This window comes from Giraffa tippelskirchi, chromosome 6 (assembly GCF_054371585.1).
Source record: "Giraffa tippelskirchi isolate mGirTip1 chromosome 6, T2T-mGirTip1v1.2.pri, whole genome shotgun sequence".
In the NCBI taxonomy this organism is placed as follows: Eukaryota; Metazoa; Chordata; class Mammalia; order Artiodactyla; family Giraffidae; genus Giraffa; species Giraffa tippelskirchi.
The window spans coordinates 128,631,695-128,656,035 of record NC_137280.1 but is presented as its reverse complement, the minus strand read 5'-3'; the positions used below and the strand labels follow the sequence as shown (position 1 = coordinate 128,656,035).

General features: G+C 39.9%; 1 protein-coding gene across 4 annotated transcripts in view; it reads right to left on the bottom strand.

Moving 5' to 3' along the window:
- The window catches only part of LOC145511529 (uncharacterized), a 636,615-nt gene extending 622,053 nt beyond the window's left edge, over positions 1-14,562 (bottom strand). For 3 of the 4 annotated variants that reach the window (XR_014057918.1, XR_014057919.1, XM_081504979.1), the window contains exon 1: positions 14,016-14,558. The gene's annotated coding sequence lies outside the window, so the exon portion shown is untranslated. Of the gene's footprint in view, positions 1-14,015 lie in introns of all 4 variants that reach the window. The other variant, XR_014057920.1, reaches the window with a different exon arrangement.
- Positions 14,563-24,341: the final 9,779 nt, after the last annotated feature.

Genomic DNA, 24,341 nt, shown 5'->3' with positions numbered 1-24,341 from the left:
ACCATGACATATTATTCAGCCTTAAAAATGAAAGAAATCATGCCATATGGAACAATACAGAGGAAGCTTGAGGACATTATGTTAAGTGAAATAAGACAGTAACAGGACAGACACTGTGTCATTCCACTTGTATGAGATACAGAATTAGAGGGTAGAATGGTGTCTTATTCTTCAAATAATGTCTTATTCTTCAAAGAAGATAGACTATCTTTCTACTTCTAACTCAAAAGTAAGAAACTTCTATATAATATCTATGACACATTGACCTTTCAACATTATCCTAAGAAAGCAGGAGTGTCATTAAAGCATATAGATTTTCATAAATATTTGAGTAATAATGACTCAAAATGAGAAGCCTGCAAAGTATCTATAAACTGGTTGAAGAAATTGTGGTCCACAGATCCTGGGGAATACTATTAAACAACAAAAGGAAATGCTACCAAAACATGCAACAGCATAGGTAATTCTCAAAGCATTATGCTGAGTGAAACATGCCAGACACAAAAGACTCAACATTGTAGGATTCTATTGATATGAAAATCTAGAGACCATCAAACTATAGTGACAGAAAGATCAGGTGTTGCAAGAGGCTCTGACAGCAGTAAAGAATCCCTTTCAAAGGGTCTAGGAGAACTTTTTAAGATTACATATTGTTCTGAATTTTACTGCAGTGTTAATTACATATCTATATTAAACTATCAAATCTTATATTTTATGTAATGGTAACTTTTGTGTTTGTAAATTATACCTACATAAAGCTAATTTTTAAAAACAGCATAGAAAATATATTTACATTTATTCAAATATTTAAAAGTAAGCTGACTCATTTGAAAAGACCCTGATGCTGGGAAAGATTGAAGGCAGGAGAAGGGGATGACAAAGGATGAGATGGTTGGATGGCATCACCAACTCAATGGACATGAGTTTGGGTAAACTCTGGGAGTTGGTGACGGACAGGGAGGCCTGGCGTGCTGTGGTCCATACAGTCGCAAAGAGTCAGACATGGCTGAGTGACTGAACTGAACGGAAGAGTCTATATTTAGGGCTTCCTCGTGGCTTACCAGTAAAGAATCCACTTGTCAATGCAGAAGACATTGGTTTGATCTCTGGGTCGGGAAGATCCCCTGCAGAAGGAAATGGCAACCCACTCTAGTATTCTTGCCTGGGGAATCCCATAGACAGAGACACATAGTGGTCTACATTCCATGGCATCACAAAAGAGCCAGATACGACTTAGTGAGTAAACAACAACAAAGAAAGAAAAAATATTCCGAACAATGTGAGGGAAAATTGTTAAAGATGCATAAATAGTGAAAAAATGCTCTCAACACACCAAAAGGTTAATAAAGGAAAATTAAGAATATTCATCGTACTACTCAAAAACCCATTTTCAGCTAAACTGGAGTAGGTCAAAATCATGTGCTCTTAAGAAAAATATATTCATCTTTTGAAAAATAGTGACATGGATTATAAAGGATTTATTTCAAAATTACAAAAGAAAACATGTTTTTATGCCACCTCAAAACATTTAGCCAATTTATTCAACTATTTTGTCAGTGAAGTTGTTGGTACTATTCATAGACAATGGCCAGGTGAGCAAGAACAACTCTGAACAACATTCTGGCATCACAGGAATGTTGATTGTACAATATTTGTACAAAACTGCAGAGTACAGAACTATGCCTGGGTGCTTATGCTATCATCATTAGTAAAAACCAGGTGCTAATTAAATCAACATTCATGCTACAATGACTGTAAAAGTTGTGGTAATAGGAAGTAGGGTAGAGTTAGAAATAGATAGTAAACACATACAAAAATATCCAGTACAGTCAGCACTCATCAAATGCTTAATGAATGGAATTAAATCCAGTCAATGAGATAAGTAATGTATATAAATGTGTGTGTGTATATATATAAAGACATATTATAAATGTATATATATGTCAATGATATCAGACATAAATATAAATATGTGACATATATGCATGTGTGTGTGTATATATATATATTTTTTTTTAATGCAGCAATTTGAGTTAGACCATAAATAGTCAAGGCTATGGTTTTTCCAGTAGTCATGTATGGATGTGAGAGTTGGACTATATAAAGAAACCTGAGCGCCGAAGAATTGATGCTTTTGAACTGTGGTGTTGGAGAAGACTCTTGAGAATCCCTTGCACTGCAAGGAGATCCAACCAGTCCATCCTAAAGGAGATCAGTCCTGAGTGTTCATTGGAAGGACTGATGTTGAAGCTGAAACTCCAATACTTTGGCCACCTGATGCAAAGAGCTGACTCATTGGAAAAGACCCTGATTCTGGGAAAGATTGAAGGCAGGAGGAGAAGGGGATGACAAAGGATGAGATGGTTGGATGGCATCACCGACTCAATGGACATGAGTTTGGGTAAACTCCGGGAGTTGGTGATGGGCAGAGAAGCCTGGAGTGCTGCAGTCCATGAGGCTGCAGTCACACACGACTGAACAACTGAACTGAACTGAACTGAGAAATGCTTATCCAGTGCAAGTGGGATTCAAGCTGGCCTTGAAGAACTCATACTCTTTAGTAAGTAAGTAGAGATGAAGAAGACAAAGGAACATCGTGAACCAATACCCTCTGCGGAACTGGCATTGCATCTGGTACAACAGCATCTTAAACTCTTTACACTTACACGACACGAGAGGCCTCAAGCTGGCCTTGAGCAGAAGAACACGTTAGCTTTCAGGACTCCATCCTCCATGGTCAGGATATAACTAGAGGTAGGCTGGGAGGCCACTCCTGGTCCTTTCCCCATAGCCACTCCCTTCATTCTGGAACGCTGGGTATTAGAATTATCCTCAGAATTCTCATGCAGAGAGGAGGCACCCATAAAATTGAGCCTTAAAAAATATCAAGAACTCTAGAACCTTATCCACTACAGTCCTTGCATCTTACATGTACTGGGGATTACCTAGAATAAACAGATAAAGCTGATCTAGAGTAATGTAAGTAATATTATTCTTCTAATAAAGTCCATAGACTGCAGGGGGAAATGCTTTGTATCATGTCAAGCTCCTTACAAAGGGATATATATTGTGGCAAATCACCAACTACCTCTGAGCTTCCCAGGTAGAGTTGTAAAGAATCTGCCTGCCCATGCAAGAGACACAAGAGACATGGGTTCGATCCTTGGGTTGAGAAGATTCCCTAGAGAAGGAAATGGCAACCCACTCCAGCAGTCTTGCCTGGAGAATCCCATGGACAGGGGAGCCTGGTGGGCTACAGTCTGTGGGATCTCAAAGTGTCAGACACGACTGAAGTGCCTGAGCGCCCGCACCAGCCGCTTCAGCCTCCCACGCACATCAGGAAGGGTGGCTTTCGGTGTCAACCTTTTCCAGAGTTGTTCATTCTGTGTGATACTCATGGAAAACATCTCTAGTCCTTTTCTTACACTCAGATTTTTGGTAAGAGAATACTGAACTTCCTACCTCTGAAGACTCCAAACTGTCTAACTTCTACGGCACATCAGAGTCCAGGTTCCCTTCAGGACCATGAAAAGCATTCCGCAGCAAAGATAAGGATCAGCCAGAAGGTCTTAAAACAATTTGCAGCACTAATGAAATAAACAAAAGGCTTATAAGCATATGTCTGGGCATTCACTTTATTAGCCCTTAAAGTAATTTTTAAACACCTCAAGATGAGGGGAAGCTGGGAGAGAATTCTATAAGGCTTTAGCTTACCTACGTGGTTTACTTCATTGTGTGTTATCAAAAAGCCTCTATCACCTCAACACAGGTTAACTCACGTATCCTGAAAGAGCACTTCCTAAGCCCTCCCAAAACAGTAAGAACACTGCTGGGGATTCTGTATCCCCAGAACTCTTCATATCTTTCAGACACGAAGACTGGTGGAGCTCAGTGTTTGTCTCCAAACAGATCACAGGAGACACATAAGTCAGCGCTGGGCTGGAAAGCAGAGCAGTAAGAGTCTTAGTTTCAGCAGGTGATGTGAGAGCAGAGACAAGCCAGAGCAGGAGGAAAGTGGGAACAACGAAGACTTGGAAATGGAAGTGCTATCTGAGGTGAGCCTTGCAGAGCCTTACTGCAGGTAAGGTCACCAAAGAAAGACTAAAAGAAGAGGGAGGAGGAACTAAATTGGGCAGAAGAAACTGCATGTGAAAGTGCGGGTGGCGATGGAGAACCTCCTGCATTTAGGAAGATTCCAGAGTCCTGAGAGCCAAAATTGTAACTGCAAGGAGAGGGTTGGGAGATAAAAAGCCTGGTGGGTGATGGACCATTCATGGAAGGCGGGAGAATGAAAGAAGGAACAAGTTGGGAGGAAGATGGGCAGCATAGGGAATATGAAGAGTTCAGTATCAATAGACATTATTTAGCAACATGATTTGAATATAAAACATCTTTCCTGAGGCAACACTTAATATTCCAGTTGGTGTATAAAGAAATAACTTTTTAATTTCCTTCAGGCTATTGGTTTGGACATCTTAGAAGTATTAAATTCACTGAAAACTGTAAGTACAGCATGGGCCCGTTATTCTAAATCTCCTATTCTACTCATATTGGCAAGCTGTTTCACAACCATGGTGACTTTAAAGAAATAATTATGAACTATTCCTCATGGGATTTGTTAACTGAATTATTGAGTGGTGCTGCATGCAAAGGTCAAAAGCAGGATTTTCTATGCATGGTATACACTCATTTTCATTTCTTGAACAGGACAGAATTATTTAGGTGTCTATTACTACAACAGGAACCTACCAAGGAGCTAAAACTTTTAAGTAAAAAATAATCATTCAGGCCAGCAGATCCACATGGGAAACTGATACTCACGTCTACATTTCCCCAAAACACAAAAGCACATAGTAGAAAAGCAACTGTTGTAAAACCATGGGACTGTTGAGAATGTGGGACAAAACCCACATACTCAGAATTTATAAGATATTGTTATTGTAGTTTTGATGCACTGAATTTAGTAAGAAATGAGAAAGATACACAACCCATAAGATAAAGCTTTGTTTGTAGTTCACTGAACACACAATCACAAGAGCAGCTATGCATCATGCATAAAAGTAAGGTCAAATGTGTAGAAGATCCAAACTAATCATTATTTCCCAAGCTAAGATCATTTTGCACAGCTTTTAGAGTGAAATTGGTCTCAATTTGTTAATTTTTTAAACAAAAATGTCAAGCTGCACAAGTTTTTGAATTTATCTTATATTTGTCTGAATAAATACAACCCCTCCAACATATTTGCAACATTTTTCAACGTCAGATGTTGCTTCCAGCTGCAAGAAAATATATCCTTTATTCTCCTTTATCCTCTAAGCAACTTAGAATACTTACATCTGTAGCAAGAGTAGCTTCATGTAGAGTCCAGCATCCAAGAGGTAGTTGTTTCTATACACTGTTGAACTATATAAAAGATAGCACTGCCAAGTAAGTAACGATTGGCTTTGCATGTGGGGGTGCAACATTTCAACAGTCTTTATTATTCATACCAATCTGGCTTTACTTCACCTTCCATAGACACTCCAGATTAAATTTTCTTCATTATCATTATAGAACTTGATGAATAAGTGGCACATCTGCTCATGAAGTAGTTTATTATTTGTTCTGATAAGGTTTGAGATGAATAGAAAAATAACTACGGAGGAGACAAATGCACCCAGATTTATGCCCATTGTGAAATGCAAGACTAGCTGTGCTTTTTTTGAAAATCCATGGATCTCCCCACTCCAGTGAATGAGGAATTATTACCTAATGAGTTGATACAATTTCCCATGGGGGGAAAAATGCAAAGCAGACAGGAATCAAACCAAAGCAAATGCATAGAAACCTAGCATGTGACAAAAGCCTAATGAAGACCTTATATTGTTCAATTCAATTTCCAGCCCGTCCTTCTAAAAGATAATTTGAAGATCTATAAATATTTTCCCAACAATCCCATATCAGATATTTCTCATACAAAACAAGACTGTATAAATAAATTTGCTGTTGATGAAGACATCAACATGTTACAGATGTGCCATTCACATGGGGTTTACAACCAATCTCTTCTATGACTATTAGGCTTGTGGAATCTATCCATGTTGAGACTAACATCAGGTCTCTGCAGTGTGAAGAGTTCCTACCACTCCTGAACTAGCTCTCCCAGGCCTATGTTCACGCACTTTTTGGCAGCATAACCTGACTATACCTCCCATTTGCCATTACCCAGCTGTATAGCTTAGTGAGGCTGAGGGCCTAGGTATGTATGAACAGGTTCACCTCTGCCAACAACGAACAAAATAGCAACCATAACAATAAAAAAAAAAAAAAAAACTACTCAGACTTTAATGTACACAATCATATCACCTGAGAATCTTGTTTAAATGAAGATTCTGATTCAGTAGGTCTGGAGTGGGGCCTAAGAACACATTTACAGTAAGATCCCAAATTTGTACTTGCTGCTGGCTCTTGGAAGATACCAGCATGGAGGTAGACTTACGATGTTTAATAGAAGCCACCTGTGGCTATTGGGCATTCAAATGAAGCCCCCCAAAAGAGATGTGCTGTGAGCACAAAATACACATCAGATTTAAAAGATTTACCATAAAAAAGCTAGCGAAAGTGAAAGTCGCTCAGTTGTGTCCAGCTCTTTGCGACCCCATGGACTATACAGTTCATGAAATTCTCCAGGCCAGAATACAGGAGTGGGTTATCTTTCCCTTCTCCGGGGATCTTCCCAACCCAGGGATTGAACCCAGGTCTCCCACATTGCAGGCAGATTCTTTACCAGCTGAGCCACAAGGGAAGCCCAAGAGAATAGTGGGGGCCTATCCATTCTCCAGGGTATCTTCCCAACCCAGCAATCGAACCAGGGTCTCCTGCACTGCAGGCAGATTCTTTACCAAATGAGCTATCGGGGAAGCCCTAAAAAAAAGTTAAATAGGTCATTAAAAAATTTGTATTGATTAAATACTGGAAATTTTAGATCTATTAAGTTAAATAAAACATCAAAAATTAAACACTGAAAAGATATTTTAGATATAATGAGTTAAATAAAACCTTATCAAAATGAAATTCACATGTTTTCTTTTTTAAATGAGACAGCTATAAATTTCATCGCAGCACTGTTTATAGTAGCCAGGACATGGAAGCAGCCTAGATGCCCATCAGCAGATGAATGGATAAGGAAGCTGTGGTACATATACACAATGGAATAGTACTCAGCCATTAAAAAGAATACATTCGAATCAGTTCTAATGTGGATTAAACTGGAGCCTATTATACAGAGTGAAGTAAGCCAGAAAGAAAAACACCAATACAGTATACTAACACATATATATGGTATTTAGTTAATCGGTAAAGATAACCCTGTAAGCGAGACATCAAAAGAGACACAGATAAATAGAACAGTATTATGGACTCTATGGGAGATGGCGAGGGCGGGGTGATATGGGAGAATGGCACTGAAGCATGTAAATTATCATGTGTGAGGCGAATCGCCAGTCCAGGTTCGATGCATGATACAGGGCGCTCGGGGCTGGTACGCCGGGATGACCCAGAGGGATGGGATGGGGAGGGAAGGGGGAGGGGGTTCTGGAGGGGGAAAACATGTACACCCATGGTGGATTCATGTCAATGGATGGCAAAGCAAATACAATATTGTAAAGTTAAAAAATAGATAAATAAACTAATTAAAAATAAATAAATAAATAAAAATAAAATTACATATGTGATGTACAGCAAAAAACATTCTCTATTTTTCAACATACTAAGATGGCCAAAGTACATGTGTGTGTACAAATATATGTATATATACACATATACACACACATTAGATAGAAATGACAAAAATCTATATATATGGGATATACATATATCTTGCCACACCTGATAAAGAACCTCTTTACTTGCCTTTGTGGATGGGAAATAACTCTAGTCTTGCCTCTAAACAAGTGATGAATCTATTAAAATGTTTTCAACTATAAGGAATCAAACTATTTATCAAGCTAAGGGAAAATGAGTAAAATAAGATTTGATTCTGGAGTTTCAATTAGAGATTCTAACTTCTTTTCAATTCTCTTAGCTCTGGTTCAATGTTCAGTCAAAATGACCCACTAACAACTAAAAAAAAAGTCCAGAGAAAGAAGAGATGATCATCTCCTGAAGTCTCTATTTTAAGGAAACTTTTCCAGAAACTTACTCCCATTTCCCATTCCAAACTAAGTCAGACTCCCAATTCTAAACTAATCTCTGAGGCCTAAAAACTGACATATTCTCATTACCGTAGACACAACGTCCCAAATTAATCACTGGTAAGAGCAATGGTTTGAAGGAATCCTGGCCCACCCCTAGGAAAGTGAAGTCGACCCTTCAAAGATCAAGAAGTACGATGGAGGAGGAAGAACTCATTGCCAACCAAAGAATGTGGAACCCCACTCCTGATTTAAGGCATAGAGGACTTCTTTTGGGTTTTGGCTACGCTGGGTCTTCGTTGCAGGGCATGGGTGTCTCTAGTTGTGGTGCTCAAGGGCTTCTTTGCCCCGTGGCATGTGGGATCTTAGTTTCCCAATCAGGATCAAACCTGTACCCCCTGCATTCGAAGGCAGATTCTTAACCACTGGACCATCAGGGAAGTGCCTACACAGAGGATTATTATTTGGGGAAAGGTTTTAAATCCCCCAAATACATGAAAAAAGACAGTTTAAAATAGCACTCAGAATTCACTTAGTAGTAAAATACTGGTGACTTTTCCTCTAGACATTTTTTTAGGCATACTCAGCTGAATAAGTTGTATGAACTAAACACATTCAACTTTAACCCTTTTTTCTCCGATATAATCTGCTGTAGACATTTTTAATGCTAACACATTTAAATCAATATAATCATTTTTGGCCAGCTATAAATATTCCATTACATATAGATAGATAGATAGATAAAATTCAGAACTTTCTAATCAGTGTACTATGCCTGGGCTTCAGACATGTCTTCAGATATTGGTCTACTTGGTCCTAAGAGCAGGTATTATAAGAAGAACCAGGGACTCTCAAAATACATCTGTATTCGACCTATTTTCTGATGGCCCTCCTAAGTCATAAGTTTTGTGAAGTACAGGCACTATTTTTGGACAGTTATGCTCTTTTCAAACTTTCATTATTAGAAGCAAATCATTATAAACAGTATTAGACACATACTTTCTCAGCTGAGGGATCTGATAATAGAAATTTAGACCCTTGTATTTTCAGCAGGTTTATAAAGGCTGCAAGAAAAAGACATGTGTAGAATTTTATTACAGAGATATGTGGAAATATAGAGAAATAGTGATTATATCTCCATCAGCTCCATTGTCTTCCTTCCTAGGCCTATGAAATTCTCAGTGCATCAAGCATCACAAAGAATAGTCAAGTTCATTTGACACCACTCGGGGTAACAATAAGAATATAAGTGACCTGTTTCACTAGGTTCATTGGTATTTATACATCCTAAAATAATAAAATAGTTATTGTGAAACCAAGACAAAGGCTAATGTTAAGTTCACATACGGTTGCTTTGAACCAGTATTTGATCCAAGGCACAGGGAGCTCAGTTGGTAAAGAATCCACCTTCAGTGCAGGAGACCGGGGTTCGATCCCTGGGTTGGGAAGATCCCTTGGAGGAAAAAATGGCAACCAACTCCAGTATTCTTGCCTGGAAATCTCATGGACAGAGGAGCCTACAGTCCATGGGGTTTCAAGAGTCAGACAGAACTTAGGGACTAAACTACCACCACCTCCAGAGGGGATTTCATTTAAATTTCCCACTGCTCTTTGTGTGTTTGAATGTACATATGCAAGAAGAGAAAAACAAACAAAAAAAGACAGGGAAGCAGACAAAAAACTGAGAAGCAACATTTTCTAATGAATTTGGCTAAAGTTTAAAAAATTAAGCTAGAAACCTAGAGTAGCAGTCTTCTAAAAGCAGGTTTTAGGAGCCCAACTTTACAACAAAAGATAAATGAGGCTCACAGAATAACAAAACCAGAAAGTTCTCAGAGCAATCACTGACTCAAAATCTCGTTTCTTTTTTTAAGCCAGCCCTAACCTCCAGGGGCTTCCCAGGTGGTTCAGTGGCAAAGAATCTGCTGGCCAAGCAGGAAACAGGTTCAATCACTGGGTCGGGAAGATCCACTGGAGAAGGAAATGGCAACCCACTCCAGTATTCTTGCCTGGGAAATCCCATGGACAGAAGGGCCTGGTGGGCTACAGTCCATGGGCTCACAAAGAGTTGGACAGGGCTTAGCAACCAAACAATAACAGTCACATTCAGTATGATGAAAGTACCAGAGCTGCAGTAGTATGGGACAATCACAACCAATTCCCAAGACAGACCTCTATGAAAAAATGGCTACCTTAATGATCACCCACTGACAATCTAAGTTCTGGGTAGATATTTGCCAAGAATGTGCCTGAGATGCATAAATAGCTCAGCACTATGGACTATCCAGCCTAGTTCTTTTGTAGGGTTTATCCTTCTCATGTAATATACAGACATAGAATCAACTGGGTCAATGACAGCTTGATGTTAAATTCTGTAGAAATTGACAAATAAGCTATGAAGTTGTGATGACTTATTGGGATGATTAAAATATAATTTTATGCATCATTGGTTTGAGCAAAATAGATGCTGCTTCTAAAAGCAGCCCATAATATGCATTCCGCTTGAAAAAAAAATCAGAGCTTTGTCTCTAATGTTAAATATATTCATGTGAAAAATAGATCTTAGATGAGCAAAACATGCAGAATAGAGACACGCATCAATACTCATTTTCTCCTACATATACTGTCAGCCACTTGTTTTCTGAATCAACAAAATAGTCCAGATCTGAACTTGCTCCATATGTAAAGTTTCAAGTAGATTTTCTTCCACAAATATTGTTTTAGGTCATACCTTGGGCATACAGCAGGGATGCAAGATGTATATGGCCCCTGCCTTCAAAGAGCATGAAGGCTAGAGAGAGAGATAAACAGGTAAATAGGCAATTACTACACAGTGTAATGGGCTTCCCAGGTGGCTCAATGATAAAGAATCCACCTGCCGATGCAGGAGATGCAGGAGACACAGGTTAAATCCCTGAGTAGGGAAGATCCCCTGGAGAAGGAAATGACAACCCACTCCAGGATTTCTTGCCTGGGAAATCCCATGGATAGAGGAGCCTGGCCGGCTATAGCCCATGGGATCTCAAAGAGACACGACTGAGCACACACACAGTGTAATAAGATTTCTGGTCGGAGAACAGCAAGCATGGTGGCCTCTAACCTAGACTAAGGAGGTATATAACATCTTATCTGATGAAAAACTTAGCTGATGGGTAGTGTGTTAAGGAGTACAGCATGTGAAAAGCTCAGAAGATTACAGAAAATATATATTCAGGGAACTGCCAATATCCAGACATGGGTAAACACAACATCTACATGGGAAATGGTATAAGAAGAAGCTGGAGAATTAAGCTGTAAACAAGAAGCCGATTGCATTTATTTGAATTTAAAATAAACAATTTAAATTTAAATAAAAATTTTAAAAAACACAATCATTATTTATCTGAAATCCAATTTTAACTGGGTGTCCTATATTTTTATTTGTGTACTGTGGCAAACTTAAAGGGCAGCCACTGAAGAAGTCTAACCAGGGGAATGACAGGATGTAATTCGAGCTTTGGGAAGATACTACTGAGTGTGACACAGAAAACATATCCATTCATTTGCTCACCTTTGACTGGATTCTTGAACAGCCATCTTACATACTAGACAAAGCTTTAGATTAAACACACACACACACACACACACAGTTTCATGATACCAAGTAAAACGTAGAGCAGTGCCTGCTGAGTAGCAACCTCCCTGTTTTTGCCAACTAATTCTTCCCATATTGATACTTTAGAGGTAACAGACTGACTATGGGGTAGAGTCACTTTGTTGGAGCCAGAGCACCTGGATTCATCCTTATGCTCCCTCTACTCATGAACTGTGGGACAATGAGCACGATATCCAACCTCTATGTCTCTGGGGGTGTGAAGTAGCAGTACAATAGCACTTTATGCAAACTGTGACCAAATGACAAATATATGAAAAGCCAGACACAGGAATAAATGCCAGGAAAGCATCAACTCTTATTATTATCATCGACAATTTTTTTTCAAGTAGAATCAGCGTAACTTAAACTTACCTAAAATAAATGGAAAACCAAATTTTGCTTACCATGAATATAAAGAATTTAAAAAATAAATACAACAGCAAACATACAGGATTGATTATTTTATAAAATGACAATAAAACCTATTTTTAAAATATAACTGTCACATCTTACAGAAGAGAAAACTGAGGCTCAGAAGGGGTAAGATTTGTCCTGAAGTCACAGGGTGACTTAAACTCAGAGCTGGGAAGTTATGTTCATTAATAAATGCACAGGTTTCTCTATTATACATATATGGTTGCCCTACCACATGCCTCTAGTATACACACCCACAAAGCTGTGTAGCCTTAAGTCGCCAATGATGTTAAAAATCTTTTTTAACTCCAGTCTCACTGCCTAGTTTTCTGTCTCTGAATCACACACACACACCTCTACATCTATAAGTCATTATGTCTCTCTGGCTTCCCATTTCTGAAACACACACACACACACACACACACACATTTCTGAAACACACACACACACACACACACACATTTCTGAAACACACACACACACACATTTCTGAAACACACACACACACACATTTCTGAAACACACACACACACACACACACACACACACACACACACACACACACACACACACACACACACACACACACACACACACACACACACACACACACACACACACACACACACCATCTATAAATCCTTTTATCTCTAGCAGGATCCCAGGTTCCAAGACCTTTCCTAGCATTGGATCCCTCTCTCTTTTTACTTCCCTTAGTGCTTCTCTTTTTTACTCCCTCTTTCATTCCTCTTTAGCTTTTTCTTCTTCTGAACCTCTGAAGGCAAGGAAGGTAGGAAGTAGGCTTCATCAGGAGGGTTAATGCAAAGACAGACAAATATTGCAACTTCTAAAGTCAAAATATTTGCTCACATCCACCTAAAATTACTCTGCCTGACACATTTCAGAAACCTCTGCCACAAAGAATTCTGTCCTGAAATAAAGGAAAAAAGAAGCGAACATAAACAAGGTGAACAGCTGAAGCCCCAATCGGCTGACATTGAGAAAGCACCATCTCTCCCACCAGCCAATGCTGATGGCCAAGGACAAAGCTTTTATTCTTCCCTGGCAAGCCTTTTCACACACAGTGATGATTTATGAACATGCAGAATAAACAAAGTCCTAATGATGCCACCACACATGCCTAGCACCATTTGCCTTCACATATTTATTTGCTAGATTTTACAAGTCAAGGTGGCCCTCATAATGATTTTGATAAAACAATGTGATTCACACCTGGATGGCTGCAGAGAACATTTAAAATACAAAATCCATTTAGTACCGATTAGCCTTAGAACATTATTTATGTAATATGTCACAATGGCAGACATTAGAAAGAACATTTTTCTCTTTCCTTTGCAACAGTTTATCAATCACCCTTGCTTTTGACAAGCCCTTAGGAGAAGAACATTTATCAGGGTGTATTAGAAGACGCTAAAAATAAAAGCTGAAACTCGTGTTTTATAAGGAGAACACCGGCTGATTGCAAAAACTTGAGAAAAGCCTGTTTAGTGGCCACGTCACTGCAGGCAACAGGAGAAGGCAAGCTTGCAGAGATACACTGGGAGTGCTCTCAAGCATCGGGAAGAACCCTTCTGGAGGCTTCTTAAAACTTGTAAAGTGCCGAGTTGAAGGAGTTACACAATACAATGATTAACACTTGGCTTCCAACAAGACACAGGAAATGCATCGATAATTCCGGGCTTTTCAAACTTGCAAATGTCACAGAATTCAGATTACCCAGGAGTCAAGCAAGTAATAAAAGCCTCACACGAGGTTTGATAATATTTAGTACTTACACAATATGGTTCTCTTCATCTCGAAAACGGGGCGGGAAACTCGCTTCGCATTGAGAGCAGCAACCTGGCCGTCCTAGAGCTCACTCCGCGTTTCCTCTCCGCAAGTCCTTTCAGTCCCTTAAGGCCTCTACTCCACTTTTGGCAACAACCGTTTTCTGACCTGGCCTCCAAGAGAAACAAAGTTTCTCAGTACTGGCAGCATATTAAAATTACTTGGGAAGCTTTTAAAAAAAGAAATACTAAACCGCACCCCAAAGCTATCTAAATAATGCCCTCAAGTGGTGTGCGGCTCGCAAACCAGCCCCCACACTCAGAGGACAAGGCCAGAACTCAGAAAGAGGCCGTCAATCCGGACTGCGAGATGGCAGGTCTGAGAAACACGGGAACTTAACAAACAGGGCCCGTCTCCGAGGCCACAAGATAAGAGGTCTCCACACCTTCCCCCAATCTTCCAAATTTATACTGATTGCTTAAGGGGTTTCAGGCCTGACTGCCCCAGGTGGTTTCAATAGTTCAGCGCTCCCTGCAGGCTGCCCCCTGGTAAAGGGCTGCCGGAGCGGTGGGCGGAGCTTACATTCCAAGGGTGGAGCGGGTCTAGGGAGCTTCTGTGGATCAGCCTCAGGCGCAACAGGCAGGTGCAACCTCTCTAGGATCTCCGCCAACATTTTTCTCCTTGGATCCAGCTCTCACAATTTTTCACGCCCCCCTGAGTGATCAGCATGGGGTTTCATTAGCTTGGAGGTGGCTCCTGGTAGTGGCTGCATTGGAGGTAGAGGCCACAGCAATTGTGTAGGCACAAATAAGAGAAAATTCAGATTATAATAGTAATTCCCAAGATAAATAACTCTTTTTTTTTCCCCACCAAGAGCCCTGTGATCAGAATCATTGACTTAGGAGGCTGGTAGTCTGATCACTTAGGGTATTCACCGTGCCCTCATGTGATTTAACAAAGATGATATATTAGGAGACTCATCAAGTATAAACACACAACACTGTTTGGATAATGGCACAGGTGCATCCCTGCAAGGCACTAATAATGTCTAAGGCCATTGACAATACTGTAATTTATAGTAAGAAATATATATTGAATCTCTGTCCCAGTTTCTGGCACAGAACTCTAAACTTCTTGGAATTTCCTAAGTGATGGGGGAAAGCAGAGAAGGAAGGTGTCTTTTATTATATTAATGACTATTGGCTCCTCCTTAAAGAAAGGGAGCTGGTTGCCAGAAGAACTACCTACCGGCTTAGAGGTTTGGGAGTTTCAGTCCCACCCCCTTGACCTCCAGAGAGGAAAAGAGGGACTTGAGGTTGATTCGGTTTCGGTGGCCAATGTTTTCATCAATCATGCCTCTGTAATGATACCTCTACAGAAGCCCCAAAGAATGGGATTCGGAGAGGTTAATGACCACGTGGAGATTTGGGGAAAGTGATGGGAATGGAGAGGGCATGGAATCCCTGTGCCCTTCCCACACTCCCTGCCGTGTGCATCTCTTCTACCTAGCTGTTTCTGAATTATAACCTTTATTAATAAACCGGTAAATCTCGTAAGTAAGGTGTTTTCCTGAGTTCTGTCAGATGCTCTAGCAAATGAATTGAACCAGCTGGTATCCCAGAATTGTTTATTGGTGTTAGAAGTCCCCCTCTCCTGTTGGGTTATCCTATTTTGAATGACAGATTTTCTTATTAGAGACATTTCACTATTTGCTGGCTATCATTTAAGGCTCGTTGAGTGAATTTATTAAGGGCTTCTGTGTATGTTACATTGTTCTGCAGGACACTATAGAGGGCAAAGCCTTCAGATGATCACACCAGTCAAAAAGAGAACCTTCTCAGTGAGATCCTTGGGTATATATGGTCCTATGTACAAAGCAGAAATAGAGACACAGATGTAGAGAACATGTGTATGGATACCAAGGAGAAAAGGGAGTGTGGGAAGAACTGGGAAATTGGAGTTGAGGCATACACACTATTGATACTATGTATAAAACAGACAACTAATGAGAACCTGCTGTATAGCACAGGGAACTCCACTCAATTCTCTGTGGTGACCTGAGTGGGAAGCAAGTCAAAAAGAGGGGATATATGTGTATGTGTAGTGGGTTAATTCTCCTAGACAGTAGAAAATAACACAAACTATATTCCAATAAAATTAATTGAAAATAAAATCTTTCCTTAAATGCAAAAAAGAGAGAGAGAGTAAGAAGGAAGTTGTTCGCCTAGCCTTGAGAAGAGGGAGGCTGGCAATTTTCAAGATAGGGTGGATTCTCCCCTGTGGCCAGAGAAATTTAGAATGCAAGCTGTTCAGCCACTCAGGTGGAAGCCAAGACCAAAGATCTTGCCACACAACCCCTGGGTCCAGTGTAGGTCCCATGTTGTGCCATCTGGGTGACACAACCAGCCGGTTCTAAACCAGTCACTAGCCTTCAGTGTGACAGAATGACTGCACAGTTTCAGTGACATCCATGACCCCATATCCCTGGGGCAATTGGGTTGGTTCTGTTTAAAGTGATTTTTCTGTTCTTAATTTAGGGGTGTCAGATGCTCAAATGTCCACAACAAGGGATGAGCCACATGAACCCATCTCAAATCTGCATGCAATGACCTGTGGCTCTGAAGGTGATATTTTTAGGACCCTTCTGGTCAGCAATTTGATGGTCTGCATATGTAGTTTCATTAACAGAAAAAGAATACTATGCCCAGTGTTACTATATTGTGTGCCACAAGCCAGGTTTTTGGACCAATAGTGGTGATATCATATGAACTGAGTACTAGTCTTACTCAAGTCGAGTTTTTTTTTTTTTCCTTGTGTTGTTGTTCAGTCGCTCAGTAGTGTCCAACTCTTTGCAACCCCATGAACTGAAGCAGGCCAGGCTTCCCTGTCCTTCACTGTCTCTCAGAATTTGTTCAAACACATGTCCTTTGAGTTAGTGATGCCATCCAACCATCTCATCCTCTGCCGCTCCCTTTCTCCTTTTGCCTTCAATCCTTCCCAGCATCAGGGTCTTTTCCAATCAGTCGACTCTTTCCATTAGATGGCCAAGTATACTATTTTATGGCCTTCTAATCTTCACCCTGAAGTGGTGATATCTACTACGCCAACCCTGAAGTATTGGAAGGTTTTAAAAAGTCAAATACTCAGGTCACATTCAATACCTATTACATCAAAAGCTGTGGAGATAAACCCAAGCATAGTGTTTTGTAAAGCTCCTCAAATGATTCTCACGTACAGCCAAATTAGTGAACCAGTGGTCTAGACCACTGCATCTCAAACTTTAATATGCATCTGGATGATTCAGGGATCTTATCTTTAAGTAGATTCTATACAGTACACGGAAGCAGAACTTCTAGAAAGCTCCTAAGTGAAACTTCTGTTGCACCTCTGTGGACTGCATTTTGGTTAGCAAGAAAGGTCCTAGAGGAACAAAGGAAAACTACTTACATAGCCATTTTAAGTCCCTTGTATTCATCAGAAAAACAAATTGTATGTTTGGGCTAGAGAGGACCCAGATCTATATCTCAGGAAGAGCTATCTAAGACTCTTATATGGCACATCCCCATGTACTTTTCTATTAATGCATCTTTTCTCTTAGAAGATACAGAAAATGGGCAAATAAAAGATAAGTATTATGAGAGCAATTTAAAGTCATCATTTGGGGTCCAGTCATACATCCTGCCTGAATCCATCTACTATTTCCCTAGAGGAAAACAGCAAAATGTTCTATGTTACTAAAATATAGAAGCAATGAGAAACCCAGTCTTAAGACTTGAGCTTCAAGATCTGCAGACTATAGGAATCACACTGTTAGTCTCCCATTGTAAATGACCTGAGAGTCTGACTGAGGTTAAAAACTGTCTTGGCTCATATATTGTAGTAACAGCAGAATTGGGTATCAAAAAATCCTTAAACTGCACAATCATGGCAGGAAGTAGCTGCAAATATCCATCGTCAATACTCTCAGTAGATATTTCTTATAACTGTCTCCCTCTTTTGATTTTCACAGTAATCATCCTTGTTCAGATTTTTTTTTCATAATACTAACTACTCCATTAATTTCCTGACTGTCCTGCCTATTTCATTCTCCTCTCTACTCCATATCATCCCCCAAATTTCTATACAGGTAATGTTACTAGAAGGCAGTTTTCGTTATCATGCTGTATTTAGAAATCATCAACGGTCCCCACTGCCACTAAAGTAACCACTGTTGAATGGCTCCAGTGGAGGAACCTCTGAGAAACCCACAAGTATGTTTTAAGAGAGTGACCAGCTACTAAGCTTCCAATGCACAGAGATTTCAAGCTTGGAGTAACAGCAAGCACGACAAGCACCCAGACCCTAGTTTCTAACACCTTTCTCCAGTAAAATAAATCAGGGCTCCTAAGAAATGGCTCATTCTCAAGCCAGAGCATGAAGAATGCAAGGTGAGCCCAGAGCATCTCTTAGCGTCTTAGTGTGTAAAAGTAAAGAAATACTCAAAAATCAAAGGGTGGGGCTTGTCAAAGGGACACAAGAGCCAATCTATAAAAGCTGCCAATGGCTGGAGGTGGAACAATTGAGCAACAAAATAAATCATGAGTAGAGTATTGTATTACAACACAAAATATAAAATAAATACACATGAGTTCATGCTGATATAAATCAATGAATAGATGGATAGATAGAAAGATTAAAGTGGAGAAGAAGCAAATCTTCCTTACAGAAGAGTTCAAAATAATTTATGTATATACACCAGGAAGTAAAGCTCATCATCTCTTCACCACCTCTTTGAGTGTGGCTGACTGGGATAATCCCATGGACAGAGGAGCCTGGCAGGCCACAGTATATAGGGTTACAAAGAGGCGGACATGACTAAGCAACTGAGCACGCACGTACTCAGACCTTAGTGACTTACTTCTGAAGAACAGACTATATAACAGGGAAAAAAAGCAGTTTCACAGTGCAGAACCTGGTGAACATGACCTTGGCCAGAGAATCAAGATTAACGCCACCGGTAATAATGTAACTGAGTGGGATCCTATGAGCCTTTCCCAGAACAAATCTCCCACATGTCTTCAGCCTATCTTTTGTCTGTAGAAAATCTTTAGTCAAAGAATAAATTTAATCTGAGAAGTGAGCAAATGTAGTAGAAAGGAAAACAGTCATGCAAGACAAAATAATAATATTTTAGCCATTAAACAAAGTTAAGAACATTTAGTTCCTCCTCAAGGGCTATAGATAATGTTCTCAGCCATATCCTTTGAGCTGTTTTGCAGATACTAAAACCTCTACCAGGTGGAAGAAGTTAACTGCCTGCTGCCCACAAGCACTTAGACCCCAGGCTGGTTGGAATTAGAAATCTGACAATATTGACTCCCCATTATCTCACCACCAAACCAATCAGGAAAAGGTCCATGAGCTGATCTCATAGCCCACAACCTTCCCTTACCTTGTCTTTTAAAACCTTCCCTGAAAGCCTTTGCTGAGTTCAGCCTTTTAAGCACTAGCTGTCTGGACTCCTTGCTTTGTGCTCTTCACCAACAGTGCACTTTACCACAATCCAGTCTCAGTAGACTGGCTTTACTGCATGCAGGTGAATGGACCCAAGTCGGTTCAGTAACAATAAGTCATGTTCAAAGCACTTACCCTGAGATGATGTGGTCATCCCTGTGGTCTTCTCAAAAACTCACAACTTCAGTCTAATTAGGAGAAAAATATCTGACAAACCCAAACTGAGGGACATTGTGCAAAATACTTGACAAGTTGTCCTTAAATTTGTGAAGGTCGTCAGTAACAAGCAAAGACTGAGAAACCTTCACAGACTGGAGAAGATTAGGGATGTAACTGATATCTTGAATGAGAACCGAGAACAGAAATTGGACATTAGTGGGGAAATGTGAAATCTGAATAAAGTGTGAGTTTGGTTAATAGCAAGGTAACCATGTTGCTGTCTTAGCTGTGACAAGTGTCCTGTATAATAATGTAAGGTGTTAACATGAGGGAAAATTGGGTGAGGGCTGTATGAGAACTATATACCATCTTTGCAACTTTTCTTTAAATCTAAAACAGTTTTAAAATTAAAAACTTACTCCTTTAAAAAAATACCATCCATGTAAGTGAAAACACTCTTCACCTTAATTAGCCACCTCTCCATCTGGACTCTGCCCCTGAAGCAGCTAAGAAATATGGAAGGAGTTGCACCCAAAAAGAGAAAAAGTTTTACAGCTACACAGAGTCTGATACAAAGAAGTTACTCAAAGTTTTATTAAAGAAAAAAAAACAATTAAATATCATGCAAAGAACTATGGAAACAATGTGTAGAGATGGAATAGACAGTCTTAAGCTGATGTCACTGAGAAGATAAGATGGAAGGATTAAAAAACCATACTACAGAGAGAAAAAGATCTGTGCCATCAGTTCTCTGTGAAAATTGAGAGACATTTATTATTCTAACTGGAGGGTTCAGATCTATTATCTTAATTGTCTCACAAGAGTGTCTGGACAGATGTGAGTACTATTTCATAGTTGAGGAGGCTCAGACACAGGAAGGTTAAATGCTTTACTGGAGGTCTTCCTATGTCCTTGAAGAAAGATGTTAGCAGACTGCAGTGAAGGTGAATTTGTCCTAGGTCCACAACTCACTGATGGAACGTAAATGACATACACTTTCCCATCTTTAACACCTAAGGATTTATTAATTAGCAAGTGTAGAAGCTGCCAGATTGTGTTGCTCTAAATGACAATGCAGAGTATTTATGACGTATGCCAGCAGAGAGTGTTAAACCAATCCAGGCTTTTGAGGTTTGAAAATTTTTTTTAATTTATTTATTTATTTTAATTGGAGGCTAATTACTATACAATATTATGGTGGTTTTTGCCATACATCGACATGAATCAGCCATGCACGTGTGTCCCACCATCATGAACTCCCCTCCCATATCCCTTCCAACCATTCCTCTGGGTTGTCCCAGAGCACCAGCTTTGAATGCCCTGCTTCATGCATCAAACTTGCACTGGTCTTTTATTTTACATATGGTGATATACATGTTTCTATGCTATTCTCTCATATCATCCCACCCTCGCCTTTTCCCACATAGTCCAGAAGTCTGTTTTTTACATCTGTGTCTCTTTTGCTGTCTTGGATATAGGGTCATCATTACTGTCTTTCTAAATTACATATACATGCATTAATATACTGTATTGGTGTTTCTCTCTGACTTACTTCACTCTGTATAATAGGCTCCAGTTTCATCCACTTCATTAGAGCTGACTCAAATACATTATTTTTTATAGCTGAGTAATATTCCATTGTGTATATGTACCACAGCTTTCTAATCCATTCGTCTGCCGATGGACACCTAGGTTGCTTCCATGTCCTGGCTATTGTAAACACTGCTGCGATGAACACTGGGGTACACGTGTCTCTTTCGATTCTGGTTTTCTCGTTGTGTATGCCCCGCAATGGGATTGCTGGGTGGTATGGCAGTTCTATTTCCAGTTTTTTGAGGAATCTCCACACTGTTCTCCATAGTGGCTGTACTAGTTCGCATTCCCACCAACAATGTAAGAGCGTTCCCTTTTATCCACACCCTCTCCAGCATTTATTGTTTATAGACTTTTTGATGAGAGCCATTTTGACTGGTGTGAGATGGTACTTCATAGTGGTTTTGATTTGCATTTCTCTAATAATGAGTGATGCTGAGCATCTTTTCATGTGTTTGCTAGCCTCCTATATGTCTTTGGAGAAATGTCTGTTCAGTTCTTTGGCCCATTTTTTGATTAGGTCATTTATTTTTCTAGTATTGAGCTGCATGAGCTGCATCTGTATTTTAGAGATTAATTCTTTGTCGGTTGCTTCATTTGCTATTATTTTCTCCCATTCTGAAGGCTGCCTTTTCACCTTGCTTATAGTTTCCTTCATTGTGCAAATGCTTTTAAGTTTAATTAGGTTCCATTTGTTTATTTTTTGTGTGAAGTTTGGAAATTCTTAAACAAACTGAATAATGTGCATAGAATTACCTAACAAGACAATCTGAATGCCCAGATTTACAACCAACTACTGAGCCAAAATTTCTAAACCTTCTCCAGATCACAACTCAGAGTCAGGTGCTAATGTTACTGTCTTCTTTCCTAGAGAGCAGCTCCTGGTAGGCTGTTGGGATCTCTCACAAGAGTGCTACGCCTCTTTGGGAGGAGGGAGATGGGCAGTGCACAGGTGGCAGGAGAGCTCCCTCTGATGTGGTGAATATCAATTCTGCTGCTCCACAAACCAGGCACCTCCTTGGCAAGGACTTGCAGAGATACTAGGAAAAAGGGCTCATGCAATTGTGGTCACCAGCCTTGAAAACTCCTCAGGTCAGCTGGCACTCCAGTTTAATCTATTTTTAAAAATCTCTTTTGAGACCAGGCACACTTCCCAAATGAAAAAGCCCTGGGTTCTAAAATTAAACACTGACTGTTCTGCCTCCAGTCTTCTTCTCCTAAGTTAAAATGTTACCCTCTTTTTGGTTGTAATATTTGTCTAGAATCTATTAACATCATCATTCATCACTACCACCACAATCAATCACAGCAATATTTTACCAAGTTTCTGTTCTGTAGGAGATGCTATAGTAGTCAGTCTATGTGCAATATTTCCTTCAGTCCTAAAAAAAAAAAGTCCCTTCGGGGCAAGTATTCCTATTATTAACCCCATTTTTTTTTTACAGAGGAAGAAAACAAGGATATCACTAGGAAATACAGGATGCTGATTCAACCCCGGCTTCATAGGGTTTGCTCCAACCGCTTGGTTAATGTGCCTTCAGAGTTTAGGAGAAAACTGGTATTCTGCTCCTCACTGCATTAGGCTGGATCAAATTCTCTCTCAGGTTCTAACTTTGACAAAACCACTACAATATTGTAAAGTTATTAGCCTCCAATTAAAATTAATAAATTTATATTAAAAAAAAAGAACGTAAGCTCCAGGAGGGCAGATTTTTACTTCTTTTTTTTTTCTCTTCTTTTTCACTGCTATGTCCCTAGAGCTATACAAACATGTGGCACAGAATGGACACTCGGGAACTTTGAAAAAAAATTTATTTGGCTGCATGGGGTCATAGTTGAGGCATGTGGATCTTCATTGCCTCATGCGGGACCTTTCACTCTGGCTCATGGACTCTCTAGTTGTGGCATGAGGCTCAGTAGCTGCAGCCCACAGGATTAGTTGTTCTGCGGCATGTGGGACCCCAGTTCCCTTGCTAGGGATAAAATCTGAGTCCCCTGCATTGGAAGGCAGATTCTCAAGCCTGGACCACCAGGGAGGTCCCTCAATAACTTTTTATGGAGTGAGTAATTAATAACACTTCATGGAACCAGTAAAACATATTGGAAAATCTTGAAACTTGGAGATTTTTATCACACAAACTTATACTTACCAAGTAAATTGATTTTAGGCAGATTACAAGATGTCTCTGACCTAAGAAAACAAACAGCAATTCTTTCCTCATAGGCAACTCTTGAGAACTAATAAGAAAACCTATACAAAACCCCACAAAGCTGGCACATTATGAGTTTCACTATAGCTACCTGTCAACAGAAATTTCATTTCATTGACTGCTTCTGTCTTCTGACTAGTTTTCTCATTGGAAATCATGTAAATAAATTCAAATTAGTCTCGTGATAAATCTGGCTTGATCATTCATTGGTCAAACCTCTTCTGTGAGTATTCGACAGACAAGTTTGAATTCTGGTTTCAAAAACAAAAATAGCCTCACCAGGATCATCAACAGAATCTGTCTGAATATAGATGATAAGCTAGCGTGATGACGATCAGCAAAGAGCAAAGATGGGTCAGCCTACATTTTAGGCAAGAGTGGGCATTCATGAGAAACAGAAGTTTCTCGTTTGGAGGATAAAGATATGGCAACAAAAAAGGCCTTTATGGTTGAGGACACATTTCTTCTGTAAAGTACCACAGAGATTAGGCTCTATTTTTTTATTCCTTGAAAATGAAGCAGCATTAGTTGGAATTCTCCATAGAAATGTGAGTGTGTGTGTACATCCAGTCCAAGATTTTGGCAAATAAAGAAAAACAATTTCGGCACAAATCACAAGACCAGTGGTCTCCAAGGAGCGAAACGGAAGGTAAGGCTTCCACGAAGCTCTTTTGCATCGCCAAGCACATCCACAACTATTTGCCTGCTCATGCTCCAAGAATTGTCTGTGTTCTCGGCACCAGCCCAGGAGACCTGGAAACCAGTTCCCCTGTGGCAAGGAGCTGGCACTGAAGCTGATCAGTGTAATACAGGCTGCACATCACCAGCAGTGTGTCGACTCCCAACAGATGTTGCAGAAGGCAGTCCAGATTTGCCATC